Source organism: Budorcas taxicolor, chromosome 18 (assembly GCF_023091745.1).
Source record: "Budorcas taxicolor isolate Tak-1 chromosome 18, Takin1.1, whole genome shotgun sequence".
NCBI classification, from domain to species: domain Eukaryota; kingdom Metazoa; phylum Chordata; class Mammalia; order Artiodactyla; family Bovidae; genus Budorcas; species Budorcas taxicolor.
Window position 1 is genome coordinate 25211267 of NC_068927.1, and position 24559 is coordinate 25235825.

Genomic DNA, 24559 nt, shown 5'->3' on the forward strand with positions numbered 1-24559 from the left:
GGTGCCACGTGATGCAGTGAAGATCCTGTGTGCCGCAGCTAAGACTTGATGCCGCCAAATAGATAACTAAATATCGTTTTTTAAAAACAGAGTTAGCTTTTTAAAGACCCCATCAAAAACCAATTTTTGCCCCTTGGAAGTTACATTACCCCTGTTGAGAATGCATAGTTTGAGAAAGCATGTCAAGTTTTTCCCTTATTACTATGATTTGCTTCCCAATGGCTTAAATTTTTATTTAAAAAAAAATAATAGTGGACTCTAGAAGAACATTGCAAGCACAGGGGCAGCAGCAAAATCCCTACATATAGACAGAAGTCTGAAACAAGTGAATCTGGGAAGGAAAAGTAGGAGATCAGGTGAAAGAGGCTTTCAAGATGATGGAGTAGAAAGACCCCAAGCTCACTTCATCTCCTGGGCCACCCAAATTACCACTATTTATAGAAAAACTTATCAATGAAGAAGTTTGCAACCTACCAGAAAAGATCTTCTGCAATTAAAGACACAAAGAAAGAACCACAATGAGACAGGTAGGAGATGGAGAGTCAGGTTATAGTCAAGTCCCAAACCCACGGAGAGAAAAATAATTACAATTACAGTTTCTCCCCAAGGAGTGAGGGGTCTGAACACCACATCAAGATCCCCAGCCCAGGGGTCTTATGCCAGGAAGATGAGCACCCAGAACATTTGACCTGGAAAGCCAGCAGGGCTTACATTCAGGAGACCCAGAGGGTCGTGAGAAATAGAGACTTCACTCTTAAAGAGCACAAACAAAATCTCATGTGCTCCAAGACCCAGGGCAGAAGCAGTAATTTGAAAGGAGCCAGGATCACCCTGATACCAAAACCAGACAAAGATATCAGCAAAAAAAGAAAAGAAAGAAAATTAGAGGCCAATATCACTGATGAACATAGATGCAAAAATCCTCAACACAAAATTAGCAAACCAAATCCAACAGTACACTGAAAGGATCATACACTTATGATCCAGTGGGATTTGTCCCAGAGGTGCAAGGCTGATGCAACAATCACAAATCAATCCGTGTGATACATGGCATTAACAAAATGAAGAATAAGAACCATATGATCATCTCAACAGATGCAGAAAAATGTTTTTGACAAAATTCAAAATCCTTTTATGATCAGATTCTCCAGAAAGTGGGCATAGAGTGAACATACCTCAACACAATAAAGACCATATATGAAAAAAAAATAAAGGCTATATATGATAAACTAACATCATACTCAACATCATACTTAATGATGAAAAGCTGAAAGCATTTCCTCTAAGCTACAGAACAGTATAGGGACTATAGCCCCTATTTTAAAATAACTAAAAGTGGAGTATAATCTATAAAATTTTGAATCACTATGTTGTGCACCACCTGAAACTAATATAATATTATAAATCAACTATACCTCCATTAAAAACATTTAATTAAAAATAGTGGTGAAGGGACTTCTCTGGTGGTCTATGGCTAGGACTGTGCACTCCGAGTGCAGGGGCCTCGGTTCAGTGCCTGGCTGGGGAACTGGATTCCACATGCCACAACCAAAGATACTGAATGCTATAACTAGGACCCAGTTCAGCCAAGTAAATAAATAAAAGTATTTTTTTTAAAGTAATGAGTACTTATCTAGCCCTTCCTACATGCCAGGTACTATACTAAGAAGTTTATTCATTTTTATCATTTAATCCTCATGAAAATCTATGAAGTAAGCCCTGTATTATCTACATTTTATATATGAGGAAACAGATTCAGAGAGGGTAGGTAGCTTGCCCAAGGTCACACAGCTAGTAAGTGATGGTGCCATTACTCAAACCATGTCAACCTATATTCAAGTCAGTGTTCTTAATGAATTAGAACTGTTTATCACATTTGCAGTGCAAGGAAAAAAATGTAAAAAGAAAAGGCAGGATGGGGGTGGGTTTTCAGTCTGTAAATGGATTAATGTAGGTCAAAGTAGTTTTAAAATCTGAAGTGGTTTATAAATGTAGGATGATATTCATTATGATGATTAATGTGTGACTACTACCACTACCATTACACTAATCAAATCAAGTCCAAATAAAACCACAGCCAAACTTGGAGATCTGACATCAAGTCCAGGAGATGGGGAGAAACTGACAAAAAGCCAGAGGCAGAATGAGAGAGCCCCTTTAATTAAGATGAACCAGAGCATGGGCAGCTGCGGGAAGAACCTGGAGGCAAAATATTTAGGCAGCTGCACTGCATTCAGATGGCAGCCCCTGCCTGCTGGAGCAACGCCTGGCTCCCTGCCTCCTCTGCTCAGCTCCTCCCAGCCCCCTGGGCTGTGAGGCAGCCAGATGGGTCAACCTCTCAGCAGGGAGACCTCACCTAGCCAGGGAGTGGGAAGGGAACCACCAGAGCACTTCTTTGGCCCATGTATAGAGTAGATACTAGTTCCAAGGAAGGTCACTCTGATGGAAATGAGGAAGGGGTCCCCAGGACGCCGCAAGCTCAGCAGTACCCTCCTCCCCCAGGACATTGTCTCTGAATCTTTAGAATCCTAGGGACACAATTTCAAAACCACATTTCTAGTCCCAAATCCTTATTTTACAGATGAGGAAACAGACTCAGAGAGGGGCTGACTTTCGTCTAAAGCCACACAGCAAATTGGCAACAAGTTTGGAACTGGAACCCTGCCTCCTGGCTCCCTGGTTACCAAGCCTAACTGCATACAGCTATCCTAGGGTTTGAAAAGATGAGTTTGTTTCCTTCCTCTGGGCACTCTTGGTTGAATGGCTTATAACCAAGTTATATCAAAATCATTTGCCCATTCCAGAGCCTCTGACTGCATCATCTCAATTTTTTTAAAGGTCTGTCTGAATCAGTATGACCTGGGAAGAACCCCATTAGAACTCTTTCCCAGGGTCAAATTCTTTTTCATTGGGGCATTTTAGAATAACCTAGCACGTGCGCACGCGCACACACACACACATCCACAAGAAAGAAAATGAAAAACCTGGATAGAATTTCCAGGCATCAACAAGGCAGACAGCTTGGTATCTTTGAAGTCAAAGCTGCTAAACTAAGGGACTCGCTAGTGATAGATTGACTCCAGCTGTCGAGTCTCTGAGGTCACCTTCAGCTGAATATATTTGCTACGCAGTCCTTGAAGTCTCTGCCGTGATGAGACTCGTAGACGTCAGAGAGCAACGTGCCTCGGAAGCCGTTGGTGCGCAGATTCCTTCTCTCCCTTCCTGTGCTTCCTCCATTAACTGGCTGTGGGACCTCCAGCAGATCCAATATGCACCCTCAGAATCCTTCTCAATGCAGCCCTTCCAAGCAGCCCTGCCCAATGTAATCAGTGCTGGCCCCTAATATGAAGCACACATTCTTGATCTCATCCAACATTTCCCATTTCACGGATGAGAAAAGAAAGCCCAGAGAAGCTAATTGAATCAAGAAACCCCTGACTCTCAGGAATCCCCACAGGTTAATAAAGGCCAGCCATGGAACCCCAACAATCTTGTCCTTATCTCATTTATTATTGACCCCTATGTCAGTAGAGCGGCTCACTCAGTCCCCAGACGCCCAATTCTCAGCTCTACACTACTTCTCTCACCCCAGGCTCTTGGTGGTGGTGCCAGATTTTGCATCCATTAAGCAATCTAGGCTGTCATAACAAACAGACCCAAAAACGAGATGCCTCAAACACCATCCACATTTATTAGAGTCCTTAGGCAATGGTTTTAGGCAGATGTTCCTAAGCAGCGGGGGTTTCCTCTGTGCCATAATTCAGGGACCTCAGCTCTTTCTGCTGTGTGGCTCTACCATCTGCTGAGGGTGAGGGAGGGACTTGTCATAATCCGTGTACAGCCTGAGGAAGGGGAGAGCGCACTTCTCACATTCCTTTGGCTTTGACTTTGTCACGTAGCCAGACCCAAGTGTCGGGAGACTGAGGAATGGGAGAGGGAGCTAGCTGTGTGATGATGGAGATGAGGATGACGATGATGGTGATGATGGAGAAGAAGAAGCGGAGGAGGGGGAGGACAAGGAGGAAGAGAGAAGGCAGGGGAAGAGGAAGGAGGAGGATGTGGGGAAGAAAAGCAGATTTTTGGTGAACAGCAAGCAATCTCCAACACACCCTCAGCTCTCCCTAGTGACTCCGCTGGACTTACTCCTGTCCCTTTTTTGCAGTTGGACACCCCGCACTCCAGGTTCCAGTTTTCGGAACCTAATCCCAACAGCTAAGCCATTGTCCACAGCTAAAACAATGATTTGCCCAAGTTCACACAGCAAGACAGGACTCAATCATGACTCCAATACCACTATACTCCAAAGGTTAATTGAATAGACAGTTTTTAGAAGTAATATCTTCAACACTTAGAACATTATACATAAGGCATCAAACAGCATGTATTTATATGACAAGGGAAGGTTTTTATTTTTCATGATTTTCTCTGTGACTTTCAAATCAGGTTCTCATAGCCATTCAGTCTTTGGATGGCCTGAGGTGTTACTCAGAAAGACTTGCAAAAGGAAAAACAACGTTGACTCCTGGAGTCAGAGGAAAGCACCATGCCACACTCAGATGCTCAGTGAGAGGGTTTTCATTCATTTGAATTGAGTTCAGATTGTATCCTGGGCACCAGGTGCAAAATAAAGAAAGCAAACTATGTGTGAGTTTTCATTTGGCCTTAAGTACCTCCCATTTTTCTTATTTCTAAAGCCATATTCTCCCATTCTTAAACAAACAAACAAAAAAATTAGAAAACACAGATAACAAGAGGAAGAAACTGAAAATCTCTCCCAACTCACCACCTTTGAATGGCCACTTTTAGCCCCCTAGCTGGGCATTCGGCCAGATTTTACATACATAATTCTTAATAAAAATGGGGTGTGGGGCTTTTAAGAGATTTTACCTAATTAGGCAAAAGTGACCAAGTCCCACCCTGCTTCCCAGGGAACCCACTGATGTTTGGCAAGCCACGCTTGATGAAATCTTCCAGCCCCAGTGCAAACGCGTGACCGGCATATATTCTTAATATGCTAATTTTTGTTTTGGTTTCCGAACAAAACCCGTCTTTTAAAGAAAAATTTAACAGATTTGAAACCAGAAACCCTGTCCTCCCTAGAGGCATTAAAAAATGCAAACTGAAGGCTTCCCATGTGTGGAGGCTATTCCGGGTTTCCTTCCATAAACAGGAGAAGTGTAGCCCTGGCTGTAACGCTTGAGGTCCCCGAGCCAGAAACTGTTTGCTTTCTGCGCACTCATTAACCATGGTGTGGGATCCAGTAACTGCTCTAATTTCCTACTTTAAATGTTTTTCTTTCCCCCGCTTCTCAAAAATGCCTTTTTATGTTGTAACATTTACATACTCGTATTCAGCCACTTACGCTGATAAGCTGGTCGCTGTCAGACACAATAAAAAGAGACAGAAACCACTGCGAATTACAGTAGCATTAGTGTTGAAATGGAAATTTAATTTCCAGAAATGAACCTCGGCAATAAAAGCTCCCTTTGTTGCTGTTCAGATCAGAAATGAATCGGGTCTGAAAGGGAGCTAACACGCAATTAAAAACTTCTCAAAGAGGTATTTGTTACGTGTTAGAACAGATGCATTGGAATGGTGTTTGGAACACAGTGGGGGCCGGGAAGAATGTGTTTGATGAGAAAGAAGATAGTAGTGATGCCTTACACGTGGATCCTGCGTTAAGTTGACAAAGTGCTTGTGCCTCTGTGACATGGTTAGAGTTTCACGCAGACCCGGGGAGGGGCAGTGCAGATGTGGAAGAGTCGTGCATAAAGAGGTAAAATTACACAGTTTCCTCAAGCTGAGCTGGTGGAATCAGGAGGATGGGGCATTCAGTGCTCCCCTTAATACAGTTCAAAAGACGGAAATACCTCATACTTCAGGGGTCACTCCCCAAGTACCACGTTACCCCGTGTGGGGGCGCTATGAAGCTGTATTTTGAAATACCGACAGGGTCTATTTGATCAGGATTTCCGGCCCCACCCCCACCCACCCTCCACACTCTGACAGCAGTAACCCGCATTCTAGGGGACTAGCTTCAGGGGGCAGAGGGAGAAAGAGAACATTCCCAGCTTTCAAGAGTTTCAAGAGAGACACTGAAAAAGCAAAACAAAAGCAATCGTTTGAAAGGTGTTGCGCCTCAGTAACGAGGTTTTCACGTGTGAGTATTAAAAAGTGCAGCCTTAAATGTCCTGGTAAGTGTTTTAAGAACAAACAAGGGCTTCCCCCGTGGATCAGTGGCCAAGAATCCTCCTGCCAATGCAGGAGACACAAATTCGATCCCTGGTCAGGGAAGATGTCTCATGCCAGGGAGCAGCTAACCCCAGTCGCCACAAGTACTGAGCCCGGCGCTGTGGAGCCCAGGAGCCACAAGAGGAGCCCCCGCAATGAGAAGCCTGTGCACCACAGCTAGAGAAAAGCCTCCCAGCAACCAAGACCCAGTACAGCCAAGTAAACAAATGATTGCTTAAAAATCGAGCAAAGGAGACCAGCCAGGGCCATCCCCCAGCACCCGTGCAAGTCAAGACCGAGGGTGCGCGGTTGGGAGGAGGAGTGGAAGGGATGGAAAGGGGTAGGAAGGGGGAGGGGAGCGGGAGCGGGCGGAGTAGCAGTAGATCGCCTGAGAGGGATGAGGACCCCAGAGGGGAATCCCTGTGGCTCTATTCCTGGGGCAAGGACAGGGAAACAGCAAGGCGTTTGTTGTTTCCTGGGGAAAATATGAATCGACTCAGTTTACCCTCACTTGACTGACGGCTCCTGCCACATCTTGAAGCAGCAGAAAAACAACGGGCCATCCAGCGCCTGAGGCTGGAGCAGCTGTACAACCAACGGGAAGAAAAGCATGGTAAGATTGTTCCATACCGCACACCTGGACAAGTAAGGCGTGATCAGATATTTTACAAATGAAGTTGTGAAAGTTCTGGAAGAAAACACTGAACCATTTCTTTATCACCTGGAAAGGGCAAAGGTCTTCCTAAGGATGGCTCAAAACCAAGATGTCATAAAAGAGAAGATTGATAAATTGGATTAAAAAAATTTTTTAATCCTGCAAGTTCCCCCCAAAAGCAAAATATAAGTAACAACTATTTACAGGACTGGATAAGAAAAACGCTAGCCATCCAATAGAAAAACAGACACGAGTAATGTGACTTTTCCTGGAAGTGCATTGAGCTACTGTCATTTGCCTGTCATACTGGCAAAACCTAAAAAGTTTAAAACACATCCTGTTGTCAAGGACAATGGTTAACGGGCATGCTTCATATATTATTGGTATGGAAATAAATCATACAGCCCTCATGGGGGGACTTTATTAGAATGACTAATATAGATATCCTTTGACCCAGCAATTGCATTTCAGAGAACTTATCTTACAGACATAAATGCATGGAGAGAAATGACCTAAACACAAAGCTAGCCATTGCAGCACAGTTCATAAGAACAAAAGAGTAAACACTGCAAGTATTTAGATCTAAGGAAATACTAGGCATCTATTTTTAAAAAATGACAAATTATTCTATGCACTGATACAGAAATGTTACCAAAATACATTAAGCGAAAAGGATCAAGGTACAATATTTTATTAGGAGAGGAATAAGAAAAGTAATTTATATTTATCTGAGTGTTCAAGAAGATATTTTAAGGGACACACAAGAGACAAAAAAATGGATGCTCAGAGTAATAATAGAAAATGGGCAGATTGGAGAAAGAGTAAAAGAAAAACTTTTCACAGCATTTTTTCAATTATACTCTATGAATGTATTGCTATATAAATGTATCCTATTCAATGCATTAAAAATCAGTGACAGATCTTTTAGGAAAGATGAGGTTTAGTGTTATTAAGTGAAAGAGGGATCAGAGTATAAATTAGATTACGTGACAGAAGACATCTTTGAAAGTTATAGTTCTGCACAATCTGAGCCTGTGGCCTGAGTGAAACTTGTATATTTTTAGCATTATGTAAAAGAAAAAACAAAAGAGTTCTGGTAGCCCAATATAATTGGAAGCTATTGAATTAAATAAAATGAGATTTCAGTAGGTAGAATGTTTCAGAACTTTAAATAATAAGCAATCTCTATTAATAACCTTAATAAGCTGCTGGGCATAAGAGTAAAGTATAGAATGCATCATTGGCCAAACATATTTGACCCAGAAAGCTTTTGTCATGGAATACCTGTGGAAGTGCTACTTGATGAATCAGAGATTAAAATTTGTGCAGTTCTGGGCAGAAATCACCTTCTACACTATTAATAGGAATGTAAATTGGTGCAGATAGTATAGAGAACAGTATGGAGTTTCCTTCAGTTCAGTTCAGTTCAGTCGCTCAGTCGTGTCCGACTCTTTGTGACCCCATGAATCACAGCACGCCAGGCCTCCCTGTCTGTCACCAACTCCCGGAGTTCACTCAGACTCAAGTTCATCGAGTCCGTGATGCCATCCAGCCACCTCATCCTCTGTTGTCCCCTTCTCCTCCTGCCCCCAATCCTTCCCAGCATCAGAGTCTTTTCCAATGAGTCAACTCTTCACATGAGGTGGCCAAAGTACTGGAGTTTCAGCTTTAGCATCATTCCTTCCAAAGAAATCCCAGGGCTGATCTCCTTCAGAATGGACTGGCTGGATCTCCTTGTAGTCCAAGGACACTAAAAATAGAGCTATCATATCCAGCAATCCTATTCCTGTGCATATATCTGGATAAAACCATAACTCAAAAAAGTACATCACCCCAAGGTTCACTGCAGCATTGTTTACAACAGCCAAGACCCAGAAGAAAGTGTCCGTTGATAAAATGAGTCAATAAAGAAGATATAGGAGCTTCCCTAGTGGCTCAGTTGGTAAAGAATCTGCCTGCCAATGCAGGAAATGCAGGTTCCATCCTTTGGTCAGGAAGATTCCTTGGCGAAGGAAATGGCAACCCACTCCAGTATTTTCACCTGGGAAATCCCATGGACAGAGGAGCCTGGAGGGCTACTGTCCATGGGGTCACAAAGAGTCAGACATAACTGAGCAAGTAACACTTTCACACACACACACACACACACACACACACACACACACACTACAGTGGAATATTACTCAGCCATAGAAAGAATGAAATAATGCCATTGGGAGCAACATGTATGGACCTAGAGATTATTACACTAAGTAAGCCAGATGGAAAAATATCATATGACATCATTTATATGTAGAATCTAAAAAAAAAAAGAAATACAAATGAACTTATCTCCAAAACAGAGACTCAGATCTAGAAGCAAACTTATGATTCAGTTCAGCACAGTTCAGTTCAGTCACTCAGTCGTGTCCGACTCTTTGCGACCCCATGAATCACAGCATGCCAGGCCTCCCTGTCCATCACCATCTCCCAGAGTTCGCTCAAACTCACGTCCATCCAGTCGGTGATGCCATCCACCCATCTCATCTTCTGTCGTCCCCTTCTCCTCCTGCCCCCAATCCTTCCCAGCATCAGAGTCTTTTCCAATGAGTCAACTCTTCGCATGAGGTAGCCAAAGTACTGGAGTTTCAGCTTTAGCATCATTCCTTCCAAAACTTATGATTACCAAAGGAGAAAGAGAGGTGTGAGAACAGATAAATTAGGAGTTTGGGATTAACATACACACAATACTATATATAAAATAGATAAACAAGGACCTACTTACTGTATAGAACAGGGAAGTCTACTCAATATTTTGTAAAAAGAAAAAAAGATAATACTCAAAATTTGAAAAGATATTTTTTAAACTGTCCTTTTCAAATACTGCTAGTCCACAGAGCAACTTCCCAATGTTCAAAAGCTTGAAAAATATACATAAACTTTGTACCTAATCATTTCATTTGCAAATGTACATCCTAAAATATAATCAGTGAAATGAATTAGTGGTTATGGTCAAGGACATTGATTGCAACAATATTTATAAGGCAGAAAATTTGGAAACCATTTAAATATTCAAACAATATGAAAGTGGTTACATGTGTCATAGTATATCCATCTCACAGATTAAAAATCACATTGGGGGGAAAAAATGTTTCATCACATGGGGAAATGGTCAGAACACAGTAAGTGACAAGAGCAGATTACACAGCAATAAGCCCAATATGATCTCAATTTTGCTAAGAAAAGACAGAAAAAGGCCCAGAAGGATAAATATTCCTGGTGACAATCTTCATGTAGAAGATCATTTCCTTTCTGTGCTTTTCTGCCTTCTTCAAATTTACTACATTGATATTGATGTACTTATGTAAATTAGAGATAGATGGATGGATGGATAGAGAGATGTGTGCTCAGTTGCCTAGTCGTGTCTGCCTCTTTGTGGTCCCATGGACTGTAACCCACCAGGCTCCGCTGCTTTTCCAGGCAAGAATACTGGAGTGGGCTGCCATTTCCTTCTCCACGGGATCTTCCCGACCCAGGGATCAAACCCACATCTCCTGCACTGGCAGGCAGATTCTTTACCACTAGCGCCAGCTGGAAAGCCTCTAGATAGATAGATACAAACAATAGTACTGCATTCAGAGACGTGCCGTTGCAGGTATGCAGGCAAGTTGTGGCTATCTGCATGACATATTTCCCTGGAATATAATGGCTTAAAACAACAACCAGGTTATTATTTCATGTGTCAGCAACTCAAGCAGAACTCAGATGGGATATTTTCTGCTTGACGTTCAGTGGACTGGAGGGGTCCCTCCGTGGTGTTCAGGATGGTCTGAAGAGACAAAGAAGGTTCACTTATAGTCTAGCCCTTGGGGGACTAGTGGAAAGACTGGTTCAGCCAGGCTTACTCCCTCTCTGCGTAGCCTCAGGGTTTCTCCATGTGGTTTCTCTAGCTGTCTAGTCGGACAGACTTTTCACAAGGCAGCTCAAGACTCCAAGAAGAAGGAAGCAGAAACTGCCAATCCCCTTAAAGGCTACACTCACACTGGCCAATGGTCACTGCCAATGTGTTCTATTGGGCAAACATTTCCAGACAGGCCCAAATGCAAAGTGAGGAGAAAGAGACCAATCTCTGATGAGAGAAGGGTCCAAAACTCTGTGGCCAAGTGTAACACCTCACAATGGCATGTTTAAATGGCACAGAAGGAACCGAGGCCTTTTATACTTAGAGAAAGAACTTAGGCTCAGGACTCCTGCACCAACTCTCAGCCACACAGATGTCACTGAAGAAGTTCATCCTCATCTGTAAAACAGGGCCTATATTCATTATGAAAATACTTTCCTACCTTGTCAAATACTGCACAACTCTGGTGGATTATCTGTGTTTAAAAAATATATATGTATATACACTGGAATATTACTCGGTCATTAAAAATGGACAATAGTGGGTCACTTGTAGAAATATGGATGGACTTAAGAGTCTGTCATATGGAATGAAGTAAGTCAGAAAGAGAAAAACAAATATTGTATATTTGTGGAATCTGGAAAAGTAGTACAAATGACCCTATTTGCAGGGCAGGAATAGAGACACAGCCATAGCAAACAGACTTGTGGCTATGGCGACGGGGTGGGCAAAGGCAGGGTGGGACGAACTGAGGGAGCAGGATTGACCTGCATTCAGTGCCATAGGTAAGATAGCTGGTGGGAAGCTGCTGAATGGCACAGGGAGCTCTGCTCGGTGCTCTGCGATGACCTAGAGCGGTGGGAGGGAGGGTCAGGAGGGAGGGGGGCTATATGTACACATGTAGCTGATTCACCTCATTGTATAGCAGAGGCTAACACAGCATTGCAAAGCAACTATACTCCAATTAAAAAGGAAAACTCACAGATGACCCAATAAAGCAGAATGTTCATAGATGTAAATGCCACCTGTGGATGCTAAGGATCGTAATCAAGCTGTTACAGATGGCTCCGACTGATGTATAACAGTGTCGGCAGACTGCAGCCCTGGTGGCCGCAGGCATGTTTCACTGGCTGGTTGCATCACATGAAAACCCAAATTCCTGCCTGGGCCCACCACATTCCTGCCTGGCAGCAGCCGTCGGGGTTGAGTGATGGTGGTTCTCTGATGTGGAGACAGGGCCTTCTAGTTAGTCAACGTCCCGCCTCTCCCAAAATGTGTGCGTGTGTGAGAACGTAACCCACTTCACTCGCATTACTTGGCTGTCCCATGGCCATTTTCACTCGGGAGCCCTGAAATATAGCATGCCCACATGAGTCACAGGAGAGGATCGATGCCTTTCTGCTATATGTGAGCATGCTAAGTCGCTTCAGTTGTGTCCAGCTCTGTGACCCTGTGGACTACCAGGCTCCTCTCTCCGTGGGGATTCTCCAGCAAGAGTACTGGAGTGGGTTGCCATGCCCTCTTCCAGGGGACCTTCCTGACCCAGGGATCAGGACCCCGCGTCTTCTGCATCAGCAAGCCGATACTTTACCGCTGGTGCCAGTGGGGAAGCCCCTCTGCTACAGCATGTGCTGGGCTGTGCTTAGTCGCTCAGTCGCGTCCAACTCTTTGCGAGTCCACGGACTGTAGTCCACCAGGCCCTTCTATCCATGGGGATTCTCCAGCAAGAATACTGGAGTGGGTGGCCATGCCCTCCTCCAGGGGATCTTCCCAACCCAGGGATTGAACCCAGGTCTCCTGCATGGCAGGCGGATTCTTTACCAGCTGAGCTACCAGGGAAGCCCCTACTATAGTATACACATAGCTATTTTCAGCATTTGCTCTAATATCTAATAGTGGATCCAGTCGGCCCAACAACCCAGGATGGTTTTGGCAAAGATGGTGATGCGGATCCAGGGCTAAAGGAGTACAACAGAAAATGAGGTTGGAAAATGGTGACCTACCTCCTGTGTCAGGCAGTCTTTGAAATCTAGGAACAATGCCCAGGCAAACTAGGCCCCTAGAGATCTACCCCTGCCCCCAAGATCTTCCTGTGGGTGGTGTGGGGTTCCTACACACCGCCGTGCACCTTGGCTAACTCAGGCCCCCAGAACGTGTGAGCTGCCAGCTCTGTCGCCGTTCTCACCACAGACCTGGAATGCATGTCTTCATTTATTTTGAAAAGCTTCAGGACTTTTTCCCTCCCAGATGTTAAACATTAAATGGCAGAGCCGATAGAGACGGACCCAATGTGACTTTGATTTTGGCATAGGCCGCAATGCTCTCACTGCTGGAGGAGCTCCTGGGCGGGGAGGAAGTGGGTCCTTAAAGAGATAGTCACCAGCCCCCTCCTCCCTTCATTCTCCCAAGAAGAGCCCGCGCATCTCTCTCCCATCAGCAAGCACAACTGCTTTTAATTCCAAGGAGTTGTTTTTCTTTTATCATTCATTTTGGTGGTAGAAAAATAACCCTTTGATATCAAAGATGGCAAGCCTACTAGAAATTATTATTATTATTAGATTAGTAAGAGCAGCAGTAATAAATTGGACCGAACAAGCACTGATGTAATGGACCCTCCTGGCCCCAAGCACAGAGCTGTCAGCTCTGCTTAACTCGCCTTTCTCTCTGCCCTGGGTTATGAGTGCTTGTGTGTCTGTCTCCCTCCCCGCTGGAGTTGTCAGCACCTGGAGGGCACAGGCCTCGTCTTGCTCACTGTTTTACCTCCCAGCCCTCCGTGGCACAAAGCACAGAGAGGTGCTTAATCAATGCACCAAATAGGATATTCAGGAAAGCCTCAATTAGCTGGAAACCTCATTGAACTGAATTTTATAAATGACTCTCTCCTCCAAAGAGGACAAGGCCAGAGGGAGAGGATAAGCTCAAGGATTAGACGGTTTCTGTTCTGTTTGGGCTTTTGTCTAAAGCATTTTAAAGAGCTGGTCTGGGCTCTGCACATGTTTAATTCTACATCGGGTCCTGCCCCGCCCTGGGCCGGGAGACTAAGTCAGATGAAAGCATGATTGAAATGAGTCCTTCTTTGTCCCTGAATTATGACTGGGGCAGAGGAGAGCACTTCCCTAGTAGCTCAGAAGGTAAAGCATCTGCTTGCAATGAGGACACCTGGCTTCAGTCCCTAGGTTGGGAAGATCCCCTGGAGGAGGAAAGGACTACCCACTCCAGTATTCTTGCCTGGAGGATCCCATGGACAGAGGAGCCTGGTGGGCTGCAGTCCATAAGGTCACAGAGAGTCAGACATGACTGAGTGACTAACACACACGAGACAAGGAGATAGTTTCCAGCACTGACTATAGGTTGTCCTAGGGCCTAAAAATTCATTCATTCATTCTTTCAACAAGTGTTCATCCACTGCTTACCATGTACACTGTTCCAGGCAGTAAAGACCTAAGCCCTAAGCCCCCACAGTCTAGCAAGGAAGGCAGACAGACAACAAACAAGGGAATGTGAAAATCTGTGCTATGTTAAGTGATCCCAAGAGCTGCAAAGAAAAATTAAGCAACTTGAGGGGGTAGGGGTTCTTTAGGAGAGGGGGCATCTCGGGAGAGGGAGTAAAGCCAACAGATAATGGGAGTTGTCCAAGCAGAGGGCCAAGCCAGTGCAAGGAGGAGAGGGGCTGGAAGTTTAGAGGAGACCTGTGTGCTAGACAGGCTGCCAGAAGGAGTTCAGCTTTTATTCTGAGATGAGTTTTGAGCAGAGGGAAAATGGGGTCTGATTTACATTTGAAAGGCATCCCTGTGGCTTCCAGGGGGCAGGAGTAAGAAAGGGAAGGGCAGGTACCACACTGCTGCACAATGCGGGCCATATGTGATGGTGACCCAGAAGATGCGCATGGTGAGAAATGGTCACCGTGTAGGTTTCAGTGGTAGAGCTGGCAGGATTTTCTGATGTATGTTGTACATGTTGGGAGTCAGGGTGGGAATGTTGAGGGGAAGCCCCCATCTGACTCTGATGAGAGTCAGAGAGTAATCAAGGATGACTCCAAAGCTTGGACCTGAACACCTGGACAACCCAACACCTGTGAGAGATGGAGGTGTGCAGTGGGACAGGTGAGCTTAGCTGACCACCTGAATCTAAGCATCTTCTCGTGTAACATAAAATGAGGCTCTTATCAAACTTGAGGGGCTGCTGTGTAAAGTGATGAGCAAAATGATGTGGGTGAAGGCAGATTTTATACCTAGCCTTGCTTGTAAAGGTTACCTTTATTCCCTCATCATTTTTGTTTAGAATCCATGCTACATTCTTGCAGGGTTTCTTACCTATTGCTTCAGTATCATGGTTTCTCTGTAATGGACAAATTAGAATTATAAGAGGGGGTGTTCTCATTACATAGAGGAAAAGTGTAATTCCCAGGTCTACTCCCACCTATGAGTTCTCTGGCTAGAGCTGTGGGCTTGTGTGGATCCCAAAGGTCTCCAGTGCTCTGATGACAAACTAGAAATTTAGAGTTCCAGCAAAGATGCGAACGTGTGAAGCATCTCTGATCTTGGGGGTGAAGATCTGAGTTTAAAGAATATTATTAGATTTATTATTATTAACAAACTATGCTAAGATTCCTCCTAATACTAGAAGAAAATTAATAGGAAAAGGAAGAAACCAAGTATTTTTACTGTCTATATTAAAGGTGATATTAAAGTGATTTTGTTTGGGAAAAAATATTACCCTATAACTTTCCTACTTTTGTGTTAGCATTTGAAGTACAATAGACTGTATATTGGAATTCAGTAGAAAGTCATAATTTCTGGATATTCACTAAAAACTAGCTCTTCCAAGAGTACAAAATGACACAGCTTTAAAAATTACACGTGTATGTGTTTGCGTATATGTATATTAATAGGTATACATTCACATATACGTCAGCAAACCTAGAAAATAGAAAAAATAACTCAAATTTTAATCAGTCATGTGACCTGCTTCTTCTTATTTTTACTTAAAGTGTTTTATAAGCAATAATTTACCAACTACTCCCACTACCAAAAGGCAGTTGTACTCTTATCTTTGCTGTGAGGGTTTCCCGGGTAACTCAAACCATGAAGGATCTGCCTGCAATGCGGGAGACCTGGGTTTGATCCCTGGATTGGGAAGATACCCTGGAGAAGGAAATGGCTACCCACTCCAGGATTCTTGCCTGGGAAATCCCTTGGACAGAGGAGCCTGTTGGTCTACAGCCCTTGGGGTCACGAAGAGTCAGACACAACTAAGCCACTAACACTTTCACTACTTTTTCACTTTAAATTCCCAAACTCCACCGCTGGGAGGGCAGTGGCTTCCATTACTTTCTCTCTTTAAGGCTCATTTCCAGCTGGAATATGGGCACATTGAACATACAGTAATTTTCGGGGTGTGGAGGGAAGTTGGAGCAATATTTTGTTGCCAGCAAATTTTGTGGGTCTTCTTATCATCTCCATTTAAAAGACCTCTCTGGTGGTCCAGTGGCTAAGACTGTGCTCCCAATTCAGAGAGTCTGGCTTCAGCTCCTGGTCAGGGAACTAAGATCCCATGTACTGCAACTAAAGAGTTCTCACGCTGCAACTAAAGACCCCACGTACCATAGCTAAGACCCAGCACAGCCAAATAAACAAAAACAGATATTAAGAAAAAGATGAAGAAACTGATGCTCAGAGAGGTTAAGTGATTTGCAGGAAGCCACACAGCTAGAACCGTGCATCAGCACTCAGTTCTAAGCACAGAGATCAATTTGCTAACCACAAGGCTAAGTACCCCTCTGAAGCCAAAGAAATTATTTCAATCTACTGTCAAACGTGCCCTAAGGGATGAGCTGGTCTTTTGGAAGGTTTCTGAAAAGTACAAAGTGCCATACAGATATGAGGAGATTTATGGGTAGTAAAATTGTATCCTGGCTCTCCCATATTGCCCTACCAAGATTCCACACTCCTTGAGCATGGGGGCTCTGCCTTTCCCTTTTTTGGGGGAAAGTCCAGCACACAGTGGGTGCCCCAGGCACGTTCACTGAAGTGCTCATTTGAATTTGTCCGCTCTGTAAAATCAGAGAAGCCAGAATTAATTCAGTTGCACTGTATTATTAATGTTGCTGAGATTGATATCAGCGTTGAATGCCAGAGGAGCATTCCAACTGCCTGTCCTCTTGAATAGGCAAAGAAAGAGCGATGAAACAGTTTCGAGTTTCCCCCGGCGAGGGCCCGCCTAGCGCTGATTCATAACTTCTGTTCAGACCCGACACCAGAGCAGGCAGCAAACTGAAGGGACAGCTTCTTATCAACAGCTTATATGACAACAGCTGACATTACAGGGTGTCTAGCAGATGCCTGACACTGTGCTAAGAACTTTTCATGCATAGACTTCCTTAGTCGTGCCTACATTCCTCTGAGGCAGGAACTACTAAATATGATCTTTATTTTATGACGGAGGTTCAAAGAAGTCAAATAGCTGTAAAACATAGAGCTGTGTTTCAAAGCCTAAATTGGTAACCTATACAATTTCTGACCTCTGGAAATCAAAGATGAGTCCATAAGACAGGATCTAACCAATTTACCAAACTCTGAACACCCAATGAAAAGCCTTGGATCCAAGGAAATGTACAACCCTCCCAAAGAGCCAAAGAATTGATTACATAATCAATCTCTCTCTTTCTCCATTAGGACGCAAGGTATTTCTTCTGTACGTGGACATTTTGATAAATTTAGTCTAGAATATTGTGTTTGTACACCAGGACATCAAAATGGAAAGTCAGGGGATCACTGTTACTTCAACAAATAACAAATTATAAAGCAAGGGACGTCCCTGGAGTTATCGAGGTTCGAAAGTGTCTCAGGACCCATTTACCATCGAGTTAGGCCTCAGCACTCCTGGGAAACAATGCCCAGGTAATTATTTTAAATGAGCATTAATTATGTCATTATTAGAAATGGGGAGAAAATGCAATTTCCTTCTGTCACTTCTTGATATCTTAACTAGAGGAATATTTGCCATGCTATTATAACAAGCCACTGTTCGCATAATGGTGCCCAGGCAATAATACAGAGACATGTACATTTTCATATGAATATATCATGCCTAACTAATGAGATTGCTCATTTCATAACTTCAGTTCCATTTTTATTATTTCATAAAACTGGAAGTCCTTATCCATTTTATGAAAAACACCAAACCTTTGTGAAATTCATTAAATAAGCATAAAAAATTCATTAAACAAGTGAATTGCATTCAGGGCTGCTTTGATGCAAATGCCCTTTAAGCAATGTAAAACTCCATATTGATTTAACCTTTCATGTTCTGATATTTCCATGTGGATATAAAAAAAAAATTCTTTATTCAGGGAATGAAATTAAGTGCTGATCCCTTGATCTCCAGCTGGGCAAGATAGATTGGTCAATTTAAGTAGCTGCTGCTGATCAGCAAACAACTGAATTTAAAAGTATTAAGGCATGTCGATATTTTAAGTATTGTCACCTGCACGTCAAGCAAAGGGAAAAAAAATTATTATTCCAGCTCAATTAAGCTTGTGTTTGCCGTCAAGCTGACCTTGGAAAGGCCAGCCCATTGGGCCATGGCTTCATGCCCTTGGAAGTTGACAAGGGCAACAGTGGCAAGATGTAAAACACCAACGATAGCCTGAATATTTTGAATTGTGTGGTCAGAGCAACCACAAAATAATTAGCCTGGAGACACGGTCCCCTTGGGCTGTGTCCCCTCATTAGTGGGAGGCAGACAGTGGAGCAAACACTCGTTCAGAGGAGGAGAAAGGAGTTTGCCCTTCACTTGAGAAATGCTTCTGGGAACTCTCATTAGTCAAAGAGCATGAAGCAGATTTCAAAGGACTTCAGAGTGACCCCTAGCCACTCATTCATTTATTCGTTCACTCAGTCATTCATTTATTCAACCAATATGTATTAGATGGCTACTCTTTGCCAAGTACTATGCTTGGTGCTAGAGGAATAAAGTTTGAATAACATAGCTGTAGCCCCAGTTCAAAACATAATGAATCATCTGGTCCACAGTGTTAGATGTCTGAATCAAATCTCAGCTATGCCATTTATCAATCACATTGTGGTTCAATCTCTATGGGCATCAGTCTCCTTATAGTTTTACTTCATGAGGTTGTTGGACCAACTAAATGAGATATTGCATGTAAGAACCTTCAGCAAAGCAGATCGAAACAGAAAGTGACTGATAAGTGGTGGTCATCGCCACCATCCTCATCCTGGCTATTGTTTCAGTCTTATCTTTCTCCTTTTACAGATGAAGAAACTGAGATTGGAGACTAGAGGTCACACAAACACTGGGTAGCAGACTGGGACTCACAGAAGACCTTTCCATGCCAACGGTGGCCCCCACAACCCCCTAAACTATAAGCTTTGGATTTCGATTGGTTCCTGACTCCACCTGTCTTCTCTGACCTTAAAATCCAGAGGTGAAACTACTGAGGCTTCAGGTAAGGCATGATCCAGGAGCTGAGTGATGTCACTGGGATCCAGATTCTTTCTCTTGACTCTTTCGGCTCCATTTGCTTGGTTATGACTCCAATCTCAGTCAGCCTTTCCAGTCCCAAGACAGCTTTCAGCAGTTGGAAGAGCTTCCTCTTCCTTTGTTTGTATCCTGAAGAGGAAGAAAGAGAACCTTAATCTCAGTATTCCCAAAGACCTGAAAGTCAATATAATCAGACCAACTAAATTCACCCTTCCACTCCTGAACCACTAACTGGGGCCAGGAGGTAGAATGCAGTGATTGACTTAGCCTGGTCTCAGTCACATTCCAGCCTGGGCCAGGAGTATTAGCGCCTGCCCCAAATTACAAAAAGCAGGGCCTGTTGGAAAGTGGGGAATGGTGAAGACTGCACGCTAGAGATGTAACCACCAAGGTCCTCACATAAACTTAAAAGCCAAACAAACACAACACTGGAGGGTGAAGATTCTGCCATATAAACCAGTATGCATAAAAACAATGACATGAGAAAGAATTTAGTCCAGATGCGTATCAACATACACTGAGCTATGAACTCCAAGAGGACAAGAAACCGCTTTTGTCCTTTGCACCAACATCTCCCCAGGGTGTGGCCCTGTGCTTGGGACCCATTAAGTAGTTGGTGGGTGTGAGTGTCCAATGACCTGGTAGGAGGCTGCTTCCCAGCCCCACCACTGACACATGGGAACTCCTATGTGAAGTGCTAATAATTCAGGCTCTATCACAGCATGCTGTGAGCATCCAATGAAAGAGTATCTGTAAAGCACACAAAAGAAATCTGGCCAATAGGAAGCGTGTGTATGCATGTGTGTGTGCTCAGGCATGTCTGACTCTTTGTGACCCTATGGACGATAGCCTGCCAGGCTCCATGTGTCCATGGGATTTTTCCAAGCGAAAATACTGGATCAGGTTGCCATTTCTTCCTCCAGGGGATCTTCCCAACCCAGGGATCAAACCTTTGTCTCCTGCATTGCAGGCAGATGCTTTACTGCTGACCACCTGGAGAAACCTCACAAAAGAAATCTGGCCGATAGGAAGCATCCCCAAAATGCTCTCTATTATTATCACTATCGCTTGGTACCACCAGACTCCGAACTGTGCTTTCCGCAGATCACACAAAGATGTGTCGCGCTAAGGATAAGTCACTGCCTCCAGCACACTCTGCGTTGTCTTGACCCACTGCCTGTGTCGCCAAAGTTCCCCTTCTCCTCAAGACCCAGCGCGAAACCCGCCTTCTCTGTGAGCCCTTTCCCAACCCCCAGAACTGGAAGCAATCCCTCTTTGCCCCACACTGGCATAGATCTTTTTCTCCTCTCTCCTTTGGAACCCTTACCACCTTATTTCCCTGGAGGTACTCAGAAACTGTTGGAAACAATGTATTAAACTCTGCTTGTATGCCCAGGAGTGGGATTGCTGGATCAACCCGTACATTTGTTCTCGGTTTTTTAAGGAAACTCCATACTGTTTTCTATAGTGGCTGCACCTACACATTCCCACCAACAGTGTATGAGGGTTCCCTTTTCTCCACAGCCTCTCCAGCATCTTTTGTTTGTAAATTTTTTGATGATGGCCATTCAGACCGGTGTGAGGTCATACCTCACTGTAGTTTTGATATGCATTTCTCTAGCAATTTAGTGATGTTGAGCATGTGCCTCTTAGGCATCCATATGTCTTTTTGAAGACATGTCTATTTCGGTCTTCTGTCCATTTCTTGATTGGGTTGCTTGTTGTTTTGCTATTGAGTTACAGGAGCAGTTGGAGGGGTGGAGTGGGAAGGGAGTCCGAGAGAGGCGATATATGTATAAATATAGCTGACTCACTTCATTGTACAGCAGAAATTCATGCGGCATTGTAAAGCAATTGTGCTTCAATAAAAAAATTTAAGTGAAAATGAATACAATTTTAAAAATTAAAAAGTTAAAAGTATGCCTATAGATCACCCCAATTGTGGTACTTCAGTAAAAGACATGGGGCATCAGGAAGGAACTCAATCTTGCAGCTTGGAATCACGGCTTAGATGTATCTAAATACGTGAGGTTCCCTTGGTTGCAAGGGCTAAAATATAAACTCCAGCTAGCAGAGTGTATGGAAAGAAAATAATAAGCGTATGATTGTCACAGTGTGATGGGGATGTTATTGAAGCTCACAGACTCAGAGAATATTAAGGTCTTACCATATTGAGTAAGTCAGAAATTAACAGAGATGCTATGCCAAGCGGAAGATAGCGCAGCATGCAACCATCAGGGCCCCAGACTGAAACCACCTGCTTGGATGAAAGATTTCCATTTTAATCTTCATGAGAAAGGTCAGTGGTGAATGCCCTCCCGGTTCTCACCTCCCCTGACTCTTTGCAGTCTCTGACCACTCCCCTACTCATTTACACAAACACATTCCTGAACTGACACGCCGAGTGAACCAAAGGTTGATTTTTACAGGTCCAAGTCCCAGAAATTGCATTCTTTTCAAGTGTTTAGCTGCAATAACTCTATGAGACAGGTACTATTCTCTTCCTCATTGTACAGATAAACCAAGGGGAATTCCCTGGCAGTCTGGTTGACTTTACCTTCCAATGCAGGGAGTGTGGGTTCAATCCCTGGTTGGAGAGCTAAGATCCCACATGCTTTGTGGCCAGAAATACCAAACCATAACACAGAAGCAATATTGTAACAAGTTCAACAAACGTTTTTTTAATGGTCCACATCGGAAAAATCTTTAAAAACCTGAGACAGAAACAGCAACTAAGTGACTTCCTCTAGATGGAGTTAGCAAGCATATTTACATGACTCCACGCCCCAGACCCTCCACCTCTAACCTGCAGTGCCCTGTTGGTTGTCCAGGATTGAAGGAAGGGTGAAAGAGCCAGAGCACATGAGGGACCATGAAACAGCTGGACCTGGTCTGCAGCTGATGAAAACTAAACAGCTGGATCCAGGGGTTTACTCTTGCCTCCTCAGACTTAGCGGGTGGAATTCATTTTCTCTCACCGCAGTTGAGAATCCCCTTTGGTAGGAAACATGGCTAAGTCCACAACTTCTGCTTCTCATCATGTGGTTCCACTCAGCATCTAATGCTGATCCAACTGAGGTCAGTGGGGTGGGGATCTGTGAAAACTGAGTGGCTCCCACTGGAATCACGTGGCTAAAATGAGTATAATAGGACTGTTGGGTGGTGCTGAGCTTACACACCATGGATTTCCAAACAGTAACGAAAGTCCCAGCTTCTCTATAGAGTTATGGGAAATTGAAGAGATGAAATATACATGCAAGCATCCAACGTTAAAAACACGATGAAGTGGACATAGTCATTAGGGTTCTACGTCATCTTTAAAACTGCTTAGTGATAAGGATGCCTACTCACTGCAGAAAGGATAAAGCAAGAAAAGCGAAGGACAGAACCACCAGGATATGCACAGCTTCTGAAGCTGCCAAAGAACGTGGCAGGCCAGGCATGGCCAAGGAAGCAAGTTATCTGCTTCTGAAGCTTAATCATTAAAGCAGACAAACCCTATAACAGGCATTGCTTGTTTCTTCTCTGCCCTTCATGTGAGCTGTGTGACTTTGGACAAGTCACTTACCTTCTCTGAGTCTCAGGATTGGGAATGAGGGAAGCTTATAAAGTGGTGGTTTTAAATGTATGTTCTGCTGAGCCCTGAGGCACTTCACGGAAGCTGCTGAAGGGAGGGTCTGGGGCTCAGTGGGTGGGATTTTGAGCCCCCCATCCCCACCTCAACCAGAGCATTCTGCTTTTATCTCTTTTATAATTAGAGTTTTGTATGATATTTTGAAAGAAGAAAGAATTCTGAGGCTAGAAAGAAAATGAAAACCACTCTGCCAACTGATCTCCAAGGCCTTCCAGCCCTCATATCCTAGCAGCCGAGAGATAATTGTCTGTGTTTTCTAGTCCTTCGACCTCTTGCAAATGATTCAGGCACCGAAAAGAAACCACACCCAGACGCCTGTCTGCGTGCTGCCTTCTGGGGGTACCAGATGGCTCTGTTACTCCCCAATGATGAGAAAAGCTCTCCCTCCGGATATAAAACCCATCGTAAAGAAAGAGCTTTCTCTCTTGGGCTGGACTTCACCCTCCCTGACACCTCCCCATGGCGGGCATCTTCCTTGCTGCTTTACTATTTATGTTCCCTTCAGAAAATCCAGAGTCATTGCGGTAAGATGGGGAGTAATTTTCCCTCTCGGCTAAATGGTTTCATGTGTAGTGTTTTGGTGTCCATGAGATTGAAATAGAGCTTTCTGAGGCCCAGCAAAACTATCTATTCATTTGAGTTAATAACAACCACTGACAAATGCTATCTTTTCCATCATGCTGATAAATTATGCCTTTCGTGATGGACATCTGATTGTAAAGGCCCTTGGCAGTACTTGAAGGCATTTAACTTAAAACCATTATTAGACTTTAGTTTCGCTCTCCCTTGATACCCTAGTCCAAAAAGAAGGCCTGCAGGTACCTCTGAGATATTTAAGAATACGCTGTCTTAGGAGACCACCCTCACACCAAAGGCAAACACTTTAAAAGTTGTTTTGTAATATAAAAAGAGAGAGAGAGAAAGCATGAGAAAGAGAGATCTGGCTAGGTTTTTCATGATTACTAATTTAGCAGACTCTTGGTTATGTTTTATTGATAGCTCTAAACATAAATTTGCCTTTGGTATACTTTGCTGCTGATGCCTAAAATAAGACGTGTAAGAACACATAATCCTATGCCTACAGCTTTTCAGAATAATGTACAAAGGCTCTTTGTGGCAACCCAAGCAAGAGATATTTAAATGGAGAAGCTCAAGGCTTAGGCAATTCTTCAAATTTGGGCAGAAAGAGAAGTTGCTTGCTACTCACTAGTGTATCACCCTAAGTCTCCATGTTCATGCAGCTTTAAACACGACACTTCTTCAAGTTTATTCTTGAATTAGGAATACCTGTCTCACATTCTATTATTTGCAATTGGAGAATCAAGTTGTGAGGCCCCAAGTTTACAGGAGAAAAATAATACATATTGCACCACTTAAGGGGGCGGTTATTTATGACAAAAACCTGCCAAGGTTACCAGTATAATATGTGCTACGAGATGCCTTTACGTGCTCAGAGAAACACAAAACTCCATGCACACAGCCTGTAAAAAAAGCAATCCCTATTCAAGGATTTACTGTTAGGATCTTTTTTCCTTCTTCTTCCTTTTGAAATCATGAGGTGCCCAAGGATAACCAAATGTATATATTTTATCTTCCAAATACTAATGAGCTTGAACACAGTGTGAAAGACATGAGGGATGATTAATGGAGGATGTAA